The sequence below is a fragment of the Arachis stenosperma genome, chromosome 6, assembly GCF_014773155.1.
Source record: "Arachis stenosperma cultivar V10309 chromosome 6, arast.V10309.gnm1.PFL2, whole genome shotgun sequence".
Lineage (NCBI taxonomy): Eukaryota > Viridiplantae > Streptophyta > Magnoliopsida > Fabales > Fabaceae > Arachis > Arachis stenosperma.
In genome coordinates, this window is record NC_080382.1 from 107,511,770 (window position 1) to 107,524,558 (window position 12,789).

The 12,789-nt window shown below is 38.9% G+C and overlaps 1 non-coding gene and 1 pseudogene across 1 annotated transcript; one reads left to right on the plus strand and one right to left on the minus strand.

Annotated features, from left to right (window-relative positions):
• Positions 1–1,153: 1,153 nt before the first annotated feature.
• On the minus strand, positions 1,154–1,881 carry LOC130934375 (uncharacterized; annotated as a pseudogene).
• Positions 1,882–11,587: 9,706 nt separating this feature from the next.
• LOC130937683 (small nucleolar RNA R71) lies at positions 11,588–11,695 on the plus strand. Its single transcript, XR_009068889.1, has one exon. It is a non-coding gene; the product is annotated as a small nucleolar RNA R71 (small nucleolar RNA).
• The last annotated feature ends 1,094 nt before the right edge of the window (positions 11,696–12,789 follow it).

The following is a 12,789-nucleotide window of genomic DNA, read 5'->3' on the forward strand; positions in this document are numbered from 1 at the left end:
CGGTTTCTTATTTCTTTTTGTCCTATCTAAAATCGTGATTCATGATTTTTGTTTACTTCGTTTAATCTTTTGTCTTATTTAAAATTGGTACTCACAATTTTTTTATCCCATATCATTGTATTACACCAAAACATAATAATATTATCGAAAAATACCAATAACAACCCAATATAAAAAAACCTAACTTCCAAAGTGTTGTTCATCAAACAAAATAGAAAAGAAAAGAAAAGAAAAAATCAGTGCAATCTTGGTTAAAGGATCCAAAGTAATGTACCAATTAATTTTAGTTTCTTTTTCACTCTTTCTATATAAATTAAAAAAAACTAATTAGATGTGGAATATAGAATAAATAATTATCATGAAAGCAGGTGTCTCCATCTCTTTACTAAAAATAGTGTCAAGTTTTACCAATCTTATCTCTTTTTGCTTTGAACTACACTACAAGTTTTTATTTCTCTATTAGGGTAAATAGTCAAATTGGTCCCTGAAAAATCACATGATCTCTAATTTAATCCCTGAAAGATTTTTTTTAATCAAATCCGTCCCCCAAACATTTTAGTTTAGTCACGTTAGTCCTTCTGTTAATTTTATTGTGGATGGCGTTAACGAAAGCTGACATGGCACGTTAAGTTTCAGGTCAGTGTTAAAACGACAACATTTTTTGTAGGGTGAGTCTGTGAGAGGCAGTGAATGAAACGACGCCGTTGTAGTCCCTACTTCTCTCATAACACTCTCTTTCTCACTTCCGTTTCAACGTCACAGAGGAGAAGAAGAAGAAACCTTCATCATCATTGCAAAGTCAATGATCAACTTTGAGGTACCAAAAATGTGTAATCGACAAGAACGAAACCCTAATCCCAAAAATAGTTTTCAGTTCCAGCAAAAATCACTAAAGAGAAACCTATTTTATCAATAATAGCACAATCTTAATAAAAATTTTAGTAACAAGGAAACAAACCTTAACTTCAAAAGAACCGAATTCCATGAAGAAAATACAAAAACCATAACTAAACAACAGAACAAAAATTAAACATAAATAATGAACAAAAACCTTGAAAGAAAGTAGACTTCGTTAATAATTAAAAAAAACAGAGTCCTTGATGACCTTTTATGTACCGAGTTATAATAAATCAACAAGAAACAAAATCTTGAGCTAAAAACGGTTTCCTTTGTTACTACTGGTAAAAGCCCTCATGGGACTTGCAAATGCCCAACTACTCTAACTTCTAACCCTTCCATGATTGGAGGAAACCCAATAATAAGAAGTGCTTGCAGAGAAGAAGAATGAACCGCCGCCATGCACTTTTTCCTAGTGGCAGTAGGATTGGTGATCATCAACCCCACCATTGTTGTTGACATCAAGTTTTTTGGAAGAAGATGAAGAAGAAGAGAGATAGAGGAAGGACCAGAAGCCGTTTCTCTTTATGGGAGTGAAGTCTTGAATAGGTATGTAATCGTTATTGAAGAAATTGGAGAAGGAATTAGGGATTAGGTTTGTGGGTTTTGGGGACTAATTTGACATAGTTATCTTATATATGTTAAGATAACGGGCAGCTCAGCAAATATTAATGCTAGTAACGGTAGAATAGACGGAAGGACTAACGTAATTAATTTTAAATCTTTCAAGGACAATTTTGATTAAAAAAATCTTTCGGAGATCAAATTAGAGATCGCGTAATCTTTCAGGGACTAATTTGATCATTTACTCCTCTCTATTATTATAATTATCATCATGTTCATGTGCAATGTCCCACTTTCTTACAAAAACTTTAATAGCTATCCCATACTTCTATATTTGGATTTTTGCTGAATCGATTTTTTTACTTTTAGCAACTAGCTACCTAGCTAACTAATCCTTTTATATACAGTCCAATTATACATCTAAGTTTTTTTTATAATCAAATCTAACTAAGTTGGCTAAAACTCAACAAAAATCAATTTTATTACACCAGCGTGTACACACGCATGCTTCAATAATACAAACATATCGTTCTTCGTCTTCGTGTTCCTTCTTCTTCGCATTCCTCCTCCTCCTCCTCCTCCTCCTCCTCCTCCTCTTCCTCCTTCTTCTTCTTTGTATTCTTCCTTCTTCTTCTTCGCCTTCCTCTTTCTTCTTCTTCTTCGCCTTCCTCTTTCTTCTTCTTCTTCGCCTTCCTTCTTCTTCTTCGCATATTTTCTCCCAATCGTCATTCTTTTATTACTGCTATTGTTGCTGCGTTTTTTCTTTTCCTCCTTTTAATTGAGGTTCATTTGGATCAAGAAATGAATTCAACATATTTTTGTTGATGATTGAGTCTTTTTGACTGCTTGTTCAAAAGTAAGCTAATTTTGGTTCATTTGTGAATTGAGGTTCACTTGATGCTGTTGATAAATATTGACAAAATTTTTTATTCCTTAAGTAATTTCAGTTCATTTCTTAGTTTAATTGAGGCTCATTTGGATCCAGAAATGAATTGAATGTGTTTTTGTTGATGACTGAGTCTTTTTGACTGCTTGTTCAAAACTGAACTAATTTCAGTTCATTTGTGAATTAATTGAGGTTCACTTGATGTTGCTGTTAAGTATTGACCAAGTCTTTTATTCGTTAAGTAATTTCGATTCATTTCTTAGTTTATTTGAGGTTCATTTGGATCTAGAAATGAATTCGATGTGTTTTTGTTGATGAATGAGTCTTTTTGACTGTTTGTTCAAAACTGAACTGATTTCAGTTCATTTATGAATTAATTGAGGTTCACTTGATGTTGCTGTTAAGTATTGACTAAGTTTTTTATTCATTAAGTAATTTCAATTCACTTTGTAAGATAGAATATTTTTCTAAGTTATAAATATTTTTTATTAAACAAAAAATTATGTTCTATAAAATTTCAATTTGTAGATGGGACATTTCTTTTAAATAATTATTTTATGCGATTCATATACATTATTTTCTCTTACTAACATTAAAATTAAAAAGTAACTATTTTAAACATGATAAAAACAATATAATAACATACACCATTTATTTTAGTTAACACAACTCATTTTCAATCAACAAAAGAAAAAGAAAAAAAAGAAGGGAGAAAAAAGGATAAAATTAACTGAATATTGATTGATTTTTCATTTTGGATTTATCTTATCTATATAGATATTTTTAAGCATCATATTTCAGTTAATGTTGTTCTCTATTTTTTTTAAATTTGATACACTAACAGTGTAAAACGTTTTACACAGTTGTACAATCACATTTGCTTTATTTTTTTGGATGATTATTCATGTGGCAAATGTAAAATATAATTATTTTTACTAATATAGTGTTACATAATTAGATACACCTATAAAATTACATAACTACTGGTGAATATTATTATTATAAAGTTACCACTATGAGAGAATGAGAGAATGAGAGAGAGGGAGGAAATATAGAGTAGGGTAGAACTAGGATATCACATCATTCTAAGGATCCTAGGGTTTGGAATCGAGAAGAGTACCATCGATTGGAAAATGAGTCTTTCTCCATCTTTGTCGATAATTTACCAGAAGATATCTCGAAGAGGGAGTTATTTGTTTTCAATTGGACAAGAAAGATCAATGATATATATCTTTCTTGGAAGTGGAAAAATGGGATGCTATATCTTCTTGCCTTTATACGGCACACGACGAAAGAAGGGGTCTTGAAGGCTATAGTGGACATGGATCATATGAGATTACGAGGCAAGACAATATCCGTGAGAGAAGCTATGCATAGAAGGGCAACCAGGGAGAAGGGAAGAAGGGTGCATGATGAAGAACGAGGAAGGCATGAGGTTGAGAACAGAGAGCCTCGATGTGGGGATAATATGGCTACTCATCCAGATGGGGAAGTGACGATGAAGAATACAACGAAAAAGGACCCTAACAGAAATGGATGGACAAAAAAGGTTGAAGTGACAGTTGCAAAAGAAAATGTGGGTTGCTATCAAGGAGTTTAATAGAAGGAACAACCACAGCCATAGAATTCAATGCGTTAAAGAAGGCAATTAGCAAGAATCTGCCTCAAGTTGTTCAAATCTGAGATTTAGGAGCGTATAAAGCACTATTAACTTTTGATACAGTGAAGCATGCAGAGAAGTATTTTACTTTCAAAATGAATAGTGTCCTGCAATTTTTTCATAGTATTTGGAGATGGAAAGAATCAGCTAGACGTGAGACAAAATGAGTCTGGCTAGAATATTTTGGAGTTCCGCTACATATATGGTCTGTAGAAACATTCAAAACGATAGGTGGACAATGGGGAAAAGTAGTACGGTGTGATGAAGTGACAGAGTCAAACTTATCGCTTGAATTTGGAAGAGTTCAAATTGATACCTATGCGTTTGATGTTATTAGTGAATGGATTCACATCACGGTGGGTACCAGTGGGTTTGATGTTTTTGTGAAAGAGGTGGGACGTGAGATTTATGGAGCAAAAAGTTTTTTGGACGGTGAAAAATCACGAATAATGTAGGCTAACCATGATTTAGGTGACAGAAGAATGAAGACGCCAATGGCGTTGTGGGATCCAACGGCGGAATTGGTGGTGGCAGGGACAAGGGACCATGATGAAGACAAGGGTAGAAGAGTAATTTATGACATGTTTTTGAATGACTGTAATCAGAGAATTTAAAATATTTTAAGAAAAAAAGGAAACAGGCCTAAATGCATTGAAGGAGATTAATGGAGGAGATTAATGGAGGAGATAATTATGGGAATTATGATTTAAGTCGGGAAGGGAATTCGGAAAGAACAGTTTCTGAGGCACGTTCAAATTGTTGTTGTGGGCTCTACGTGGGTGATACGAGAAATGGAGGAACATTTATGATGGATCATTTTGTTAACAAGATGGATAACCCAATAGGTAGTGGAGGCATGTGCTATTTGGGCCATCTAATTATTGGGCCAACAATTGCAAATGGGAAAGATGGGCTAAGGGATGGTTATGTGAATGATGGATGCTGGATTAGAGAGGTTGAAATGGATCGGGCTGCTACAATTCGGGTTATTGCTATACCCATGGAAGAAGGAATGCGCAGCTCCAGGTCCCTTTCGAGAAGCGTTGCGTGGGAGCCGTTGCGTGATGAGGATTGGCATGGCGCAGCGATGCAGGACCAGAGGGCAGAGGGAACAACGAGAGCTAGCCAACGAGGATCTCGAGTAGAGCCACCTGAGGTCCAAGCCATGAACCACAATAATGATGGTTCTGGATGAGGCTACGGGAATGGCGGAAGAGAGGTGAGCCAGGTTGTCGAGATGCCGCATTTGTTGATGGTTGAAGAAGAGTGCCAAGGAGAAGCTCATATGCCATTGAATCATACCAAGAAAAAAGTTCCAATTTTGTAGGAGAGGGGGTTGGTGCACAAAATTGTGATCATCAATGGCGCCATCAACATGGTACGCTCAATTGCAATCTCAACTCTTTATCACAACTTCGCACAACTAACCAGCAAGTGTACTGGGTCGTCCAAGTAATAAACCTTACGCGAGTAAGGGTCGATCCCATGGAGATTGTTGGTATGAAGCAAGCTATGGTCATCTTGTAAATCTCAGTCAGGCAGATTCAAATGGTTATGGAGTAATAATGATTAAAAGATAAATAAAACATAAAATAAAGATAGAGATACTTATGTAATACATTGGTGAGAATTTCAGATAAGCGTATGGAGATGCTTTGTCCCTTCCGTCTCTCTGCTTTCCTACTGTCTTCATCCAATCCTTCTTACTCCTTTCCATGGCAAGCTGTATGTTGGGCATCGCCGTTGTCAGTGGCTACAGTCCCGTCCTCTCAGTGAAAATGTTCAACGCGCTCTGTCACAGCACCGCTAATCATCTGTCGGTTCTCAATCAGGTTGGAATAGAATCCAGTGATTCTTTTGCGTCTGTCACTAACGCCCAGCCTTCAGGAGTTTGAAGCTTGTCACAGTCATTCAATCCTTGAATCCTACTCAGAATACCACAGACAAGGTTTAGAACTTCCGGATTTTCTTGAATGCCGCCATCAATTCTAGCTTATACCACGAAGATTCTGATTAAGGAATCCAAGAGATAAACATTCAAGCCTTGTTTGCTTGTAGAACGGAAGTGGTTGTCAGGCACGCGTTCATAAGTGAGAATGATGATGAGCGTCACATAATCATCACATTCATCAAGTTCTTGAGTGCGAATGAATATCTTGGAATAAGAATAAGCTGAATTGAATAGAAGAACAATAGTAATTGCATTAATACTCGAGGTACAGCAGAGCTCCACACCTTAATCTATGGTGTGTAGAAACTCCACCGTTGAAAATATATAAGAACAAGGTCTAGGCATGGCCGTGAGGCCAGCCCCCAATGATCTAAGAACTAGACATCCAAAGAGGATCCTAAGATCTAAAGTGATCCAAAAGATTCTAATACAATAGCAAAAGGTCCTACTTATAGATAACTAGTAGCTTAGGGTTTACAGAAATGAGTAAATGACATAAAAATCTACTTCCGGGCCCACTTGGTGTGTGCTTGGGCTGAGCATTGAAGCTTTCATGTATAGAGACTTTTCTTGGAGTTAAACGCCAGCTTTTGTGCTAGTTTGGGCGTTTAACTCCCATTCTTGTGCCAGTTCCGGCGTTAAACGCCAAAATTCTTGAGCTGACTTGGAACGCCTGTTTGGGCCATTAAATCTCAGGCAAAGTATAGACTATTATATATTGCTGGAAAGCCCAGGATATCTACTTTCCAACGCAATTGAGAGCGCGCCAATTGAGCTTCTGTAGCTCCAGAAAATCTACTTTGAGTGCAGGAAGGTCAGAATCCAACAGAATCTGCAGTCCTTTTCAGCCTTTGAATCAGATTTTTGCTCAGGTCCCTCAATTTCAGCCAAAAAATACCTGAAATCATAGAAAAACACATAAACTCATAGTAAAGTCCAGAAAAGTGAATTTTAAATAATAAAAATATAATAAAAACTAACTAAAACATACTAAAAATATACTAAAAATAATGTCAAAAAGCGTATAAATTATCTGCTCATCACAACACCAAACTTAAATTGTTGCTTGTCCCCAAGCAACTGAAAATCAAATAAGATAAAAAGAAGAGAATATGCAATGAATTCCAAAAATATCTATGAAGATCAGGATTAACTAGATGAGCGGGGCTTTTAGCTTTTTGCCTCTGAACAGTTTTGGCATCTCACTCTATCCTTTGAAATTCAAAATGATTGGCTTCTATAGGAACTCAGAATCCAGATAGTGTTATTGATTCTCCTAGTTAAGTATGATGATTCTTGAACACAGCTACTTTATGAGTCTTGGCCGTGGCCCAAAGCATTCTGTCTTCCAGTATTACCACCGGATACATACATGCCACAGACACATAACTGGGTGAACCTTTTCAGATTGTGACTCAGCTTTGCTAGAGTCCCCAATTAGAGGTGTCCAGGGTTCTTAAGCACACTCTTTTTTCCTTGGATCACAACTTTATTTTTTTCTTTTTCTTTTCCCCTTTTTTTCATTTTTTTATTCACTGCTTTTTCTTGCTTCAGGAATCATTTTTATGATTTTTCAGATCCTCAATAACATGTCTCATTTTTTCATCATTCTTTCAAGAGCCAACATTCATGAACAACAAATTCAAAAGACATATGCATTGTTCAAGCATACATTCAGAACCAAAAGTATTACCACCACATCAAAATAATTAATCTGTTATAAAATTCAAAATTCATGCAATTTCTTCTCTTTTTTAATTAAGAACATTTTTCATTTAAGAAAGGTGATGGATTCATAGGACATTCATAACTTTAAGGCATAGACACTAAGACACTAATGATCATAAGACACAAACATAGATAAACATAAGCATAAAAATTCGAAAAACAGGAAAATAAGGAACAAGGAAATTAAAGAACGGGTCCACCTTAGTGATGGCGGCTTGTTCTTCCTCTTGAGGATCTTATGGAGTGCTTGAGCTCCTCAATGTCTCTTCCTTGCCTTTGTTGCTCCTCTCTCATGACTCTTTGGTCTTCTCTAATTTCATGGAGGAGGATGGAATGTTCTTGGTGCTCCACCCTTAGTTGTCCCATGTTGGAACTCAATTCTCCTAGGGAGGTGTTGATTTGCTCCCAATAATTTTGTGGAGGAAAGTGCATCCCTTGAGGCATCTCAGGGATTTCATGATGAGTGGGATCTCTTGTTTGCTCCATCCTTTTCTTAGTGATGGGCTTGTCCTCATCAATGAGGATGTCTCCCTCTATGTCAATTCCAACTGAATAACAGAGGTGACAAATGAGATGAGGAAAGGCTAACCTTGCCAAGGTAGAGGACTTGTCCGCCACCTTATAAAGTTCTTGGACTATAACCTCATGAACTTCTACTTCCTCTCCAATCATGATGCTATGAATCATGATGGCCCGGTCTATAGTAACTTCGGACCGGTTGCTAGTGGGAATGATTGAGCATTGGATAAACTCCAACCATCCCCTAGCCACGGGCTTGAGGTCATGCCTTCTCAGTTGAACCGGCTTCCCTCTTGAATCTCTCTTCCATTGAGCGCCCTCTTCACAAATGTCTATCAGGACTTGGTCTAACCTTTGATCAAGGTTGACCCTTCTAGTGTAAGGGTGTTCGTCTCCTTGCATCATGGGCAAGTTGAATGCCAACCTTACATTTTCCGGACTAAAATCTAAGCATTTCCCCCGAACCATTGTAAGCCAATTCTTTGGGTCCGGGTTCACACTTTGATTATGGTTCTTGGTGATCCATGCATTGACATAGAACTCTTGAACCATTAAGATTCTGACTTGTTGAATGGGGTTGGTAAGAACTTCCCAACCTCTTCTTCGGATCTCATGTCGAATCTCCGGATATTCACTCTTTTTGAGTTTGAAAGGGACCTCGGGGATCACCTTCTTCATGGCCACAACTTCATAGAAGTGGTCTTGATGCACCCTTGAGATGAATCTCTCCATCTCCCATGACTCGGAGGTGGAAGCTTTTGCCTTCCCTTTCCTCTTTCTAGAGGTTTCTCCGGCCTTAGGTGCCATAAATGGTTATGGAAAAACAAAAAGCAATGCTTTTACCACACCAAACTTAGAAGGTTTGCTCGTCCTCGAGCAAAAGAAGAAAAAAGAGAGTAGAAGAAGAAGAAATAGAGGAGATGGAGGTGGCTTTGTTTTTCGGCCAAGGGGGAGAAGTAGTGTGTAGGTTGTGTGAAAATAAAGGAGTGAAGATGGGTTTATATAGGGGTGGAGAGAGGGGTAAGGTTTGGCCATTTATGGGTGGGTTTGGGAGGGAAAGTGGTTTGAATTTGAATGGTGAGGTAGGTGGGATTTTATGAAGGATGGATGTGAGTGGTAAAGAGAATGGTGGGATTTGATAGGTGAGGGGTTTTTGGGGAAGAGGTGTTGAGGTGATTGGTGAATGGGTGAAGAAGAGAGAGAGTAGTGGGGTAGGTAGGGATCCTGTGGGGTCCACAGATCCTGAGGTGTCAAGGATAATTCATCCCTACACCAAGTGGCGAGCAGAAATGCTTCTTCTGCCAATCCTGGCGTTAAACGCCGGGCTGGTGCCCATTTCTGGCGTTTAACGCCAGCTTGTTGCCCATTCCTGGCGTTAAACGCCAGTCTGGTGCCCTTTTCTGGCGTTAAACGCCCAGAATGGTGCCAGACTGGGCGTTAAACGCCCATTTGCTGCCCTTACTGGCGTGTAAACGCCAGCAAGGTTTTCCTCCAGGGTGTGCTATTTTTCTTTCTGTTTTTCATTCTATTTTTGCTTTTTCAATTGATTTTGTGACTTCGCATGATCATCAACCTACAAAAAACATAAAATAACAAAGGAAAATAGATAAATATAACATTGGGTTGCCTCCCAACAAGCGCTTCTTTAATTTCAGTAGCTTGACAGTGGGCTCTCATGGAGCCTCACAAATACTCAGAGCAATGTTGGAACCTCTCCAACACCAAACTTAGAGTTTGAATGTGGGGGTTCAACACCAAACTTAGAATTTGGTTGTGGCCTCCTAACACCAAACTTAGAGTTTGACTGTGGGGGCTCTGTTTGACTCTGTTTTGAGAGAAGCTCTTCATGCTTCCTCTCCATGGTAACAGAGGGATATCCTTGAGCCTTAAACACAAAGGATTCTTCATTCACTTGAATGATCAATTCTCCTCTGTCAACATCAATCACGGCCTTTGTTGTGGCTAGGAAGGGTCTGCCAAGGATGATGGATTCATCCATGCACTTCCCAGTCTCTAGGACTATGAAATCAGCAGGGATGTAATGGTCTTCAACCTTTACCAGAACATCCTCTACAAGTCCATAAGCTTGTTTTCTTGAATTGTCTACCATCTCTAGTGAGATTCTTGTAGCTTGCACCTCAAAGATCCCTAGCTTCTCCATTACAGAGAGAGGCATAAGGTTTATACTTGACCCTAAGTCACACAGAGCCTTCTTAAAGGTCATGGTGCCTATGGTACAAGGTATTGAAAACTTCCCAGGGTCCTGTCTCTTTTGAGGTAATCTCTGCCCAGTCAAGTCATCCAATTCTTTGGTGAGCAAAAGGGGTTCATCCTCCCAAGTCTTATTACCAAATAACTTGTCATTTAGCTTCATGATTGCTCCAAGGTATTTAGCAACTTGCTCTTCAGTGACATCTTCATCCTCTTCAGAGGAAGAATACTCATCAGAGCTCATGAATGGCAGAAGTAAATCCAATGGAATCTCTATGGTCTCATTATGAGCCTCAGATTCCCATGGTTCCTCATTAGGGAACTCATTGGAGGCCAGTGGACGTCCATTGAGGTCTTCCTCAGTGGCGATCACTGCCTCTTCCTCCTCTCCAAATTCGGCCATGTGGGTCATGTTAATGGCCTTGCATTCTCCTTTTGGATTCTCTTCTGTATTGCTTGGAAGAGTACTAGGAGGGAGTTTAGTAATTTTCTTACTCAGCTGACCCACTTGTGCCTCTAAGTTTCTAATGGAGGACTTTGTTTTAGTCATGAAACTTTGAGTGGTTTTGATTAGATCAGAGACCATGGTTGCTAAGTCAAAGTGGCTCTACTTAGAATTCTCTGTCTGTTGCTGAGAAGATAATGGAAAAGGCTTGCCATTGCTAAACCTGTTTCTTCCACCATTATTGTTGTTGAAACCTTGTTGAGGTCTCTGTTGATCCTTCCATGAGAGATTTGGATGATTTCTCTATGAAAGATTATAGGTGTTTCCATAGGGTTCTCCCATGTAATTCACCTCTTCCATTGAAGGGTTCTCAGGATCATAAGCTTCTTCTTCAGATGAAGCGTCCTTAGTACTGCCTGGTGCAGCTTGCATTCCAGACAGACTTTGAAAAATCATATTGACTTGCTGAGTCAATATTTTGTTCTGAGCCAGTATGACATTCAGAGTATCAATCTCAAGAACTCCTTTCTTCTGATTCGTCCCATTGTTCACAGGATTCCTTTCAGAAGTGTACATGAATTGGTTATTTGCAACCATTTCAATGAGTTCTTGAGCTTCTACAGGCGTCTTCTTCAGATGAAGAGATCCTCCAGCAGAGCTGTCCAATGACATCTTGGACAGTTCAGACAGACTATCATAGAAGATACCTATGATGCTCCATTCAGAAAGCATGTCAGAAGGACACTTTCTGATCAATTATTTGTATCTTTCCCAAGCTTCATAGAGGGATTCACCTTCCTTCTGTCTGAAGGTTTGGACTTCCACTCTAAGCTTACTCAATTTTTGAGGTGGAAAGAATTTTGCCAAGAAGGCATTGACTAGCTTTTCCCAAGAGTTCATGCTTTCTTTAGGTTGTGAGTCCAACCATATCCTAGCTCTGTCTCTTACAGCAAAAGGGAATAGCATAAGTCTGTAGACCTCAGGGTCAACCCCATTAGTCTTGACAGTGTCACAGATTTGCAAGAATTCAGCTAAAAACTGATGGGGATCTTCCAATGGAAGTCCATGGAACTTGCAATTCTGTTGCATTAGAGAAACTAATTGAGGTTTAAGCTCAAAGTTGTTTGCTCCAATGGCAGGGATAGAGATGCTTCTCCCATAGAAGTCGGGAGTAGGTTGGTGCGCGAAATTGTGAACACTACAACTTCACACAACTAACCAGCAAGTGCACTGGGTCGTCCAAGTAATACCTTACGCGAGTAAGGGTCGATCCCACGGAGATTGGTGGTATGAAGCAAGCTATGGTCACCTTGTAAATCTCAGTCAGGCAGACTCAAATGGGTATAGATGATGAACGAAAATAACATAAAGATAAAGATAGAGATACTTATGTATATCATTGGTGTAAGAGCTTCAGACAAGCATATGAAGATGCCTTCCCTTCCGTCTCTCTGCTTTCCTACTGCCTTCATCCAATCCTTCTTACTCCTTTCCATGGCAAGCTCGTGTAGGGTTTCACCATTGTCAGTGGCTACCTCCCATCCTCTCAGTGAAAGCGATTGCATATGTCCTGTCACGGCATAGCGGAATTCAGCTGTCGGTTCTCGGTCAGGCCGGAATAATATCCATTGATACTTTTGCGTCTGTCACTAACGCCCTAGCCTGCTAGGAGTTTGAAGCACGTCACAGTCATTCAGTCATTGAATCCTACTCAGAATACCACAGACAAGGTTAGACCTTCCGGATTCTCTTGAATGCCGCCATCAGTTCTTGCCTATACCACGAAGACTCTGATCTCACGGAATGGCTGGCTCGTTTTGTCAGGCGAGCACTCGGTTGTCAGGCGATCAACCATGCATCGTGCAATCAGGAATCCAAGAGATATTCACTAAGCCTCAGATGCTTGTAGAACAAGAATGGTTTTCAGT